Genomic DNA, 1,459 nt, shown 5'->3' on the forward strand with positions numbered 1-1,459 from the left:
CCGCATCCCCCCCCGCAACACCCTCCCTCCCTCCTCCTCCCTCTCCCACCACAGATCTTGTGATATGAACAAATCTATCCCAGGTCTTAAAATATCTTCACACCACTTTCTGGCTTTAAGGAAGGATTTGGAGGGAGTTGTTATGCGTGTGTATTTTCGGGCCATAAGGTTTTAAGGTTGTGAGTCTGTGTTGTTAAAATCTAGCACTTAATAAAGTAACAATGACTGCTCGTTTGCAATGAATCTTCCTGTTCTGGAGGGTTCCTTCTTATAAATGGAAGCTGGCTCCTATAAATATTTGGTTAATTAGCTGTACTAGCTGAAATAAATCGTTCGCTCTGTTTTTATGGTGGTTAACAGTTTGTGAAGCAGTTTTTACGTACGTTAGCCAGTGGCTGCGATGTAATTGGTGCTGAATAAACATTTATGGCATTGAATTGAGTTATCTAATTGGGTTTTCATGGCGGCCTATGAGGGGTTACATTCCTCTTAGAGGGAGGGGCTGTCTTTTTAAAATGAAAACTTCAGAATATGGCTCCATAATGTAGTGGTGAGCACGTGTGCTTTACACGCAGAAGGTCCTGGGTTCCTGCCCCAGGGGAGACACGGTCCATGGTCTACAGCCACGCCACTCTGAACAAGCCCAATGTCTGATCTCGGAAGCTAAACAGGGTCGGGCCTGGTTAGTACTTGGATGGGAGATCACCTAGGAATACTAGGTGCTGTAGGCGTAAATAATAATAAAAAATTTAAATAAATAAATAAAACTAAAATTTCACGTGTCCATCGTGAACAAATCACTCAGCCTCAGTTTAGGTCCCCTGCACATTTCACAGCCAGCCCCACACGCTCTCCAGGTGTGCCAGCTTTCCGCACACCTGTCCAGAACTTTCCAACCTACACAAACACATATAAACATGTTTTTTGCATAAAATAAGATGTAGATCATCCTCACAAGTGTTTGCCTCTTTGTTTAAATTTACAAACACATCTTGGTGTGCTTTCTGTACAAAATTCACCTTCCCCATTTCAGCGGCAGTACCATATTTCATTATATGTACATAGGACATTTGACCTACTGAGCTTCTGGTTTATCGCCATCACGAACCTTGCCATAAATGAGCAGCCTTGCTCACGGTCTTCCCTGGTGTAGCCAGAGGACATCTGAAGGGTAAATTCCCAGAATTAGAACTGGAGTCTGCAAAATGTCATGTCAGTATGTGACGTGGACCCGCCATCGAGCAGCCGCGCGTGAGCGCCCAGTCTCTTCACACCCGACTCCCTGCCGCAGACGACCGAGTACGTTCGTCTTCGCCAACACAGTTGGTGGGGCAAACGGCACCCCAGCCCGATTGGCATTTATGACTCAGTGAAGTTGATTGAGCGCCTCCGCGTGTGTCCCCAAGTAACTGGGCTTTCATTTCGCGAAATGTGACCAAGGCTCCGAGAAGTGGCGAAG

Source organism: Pteropus alecto, unplaced genomic scaffold (genome assembly GCF_000325575.1).
Source record: "Pteropus alecto unplaced genomic scaffold, ASM32557v1 scaffold61, whole genome shotgun sequence".
Taxonomy (NCBI): domain Eukaryota; kingdom Metazoa; phylum Chordata; class Mammalia; order Chiroptera; family Pteropodidae; genus Pteropus; species Pteropus alecto.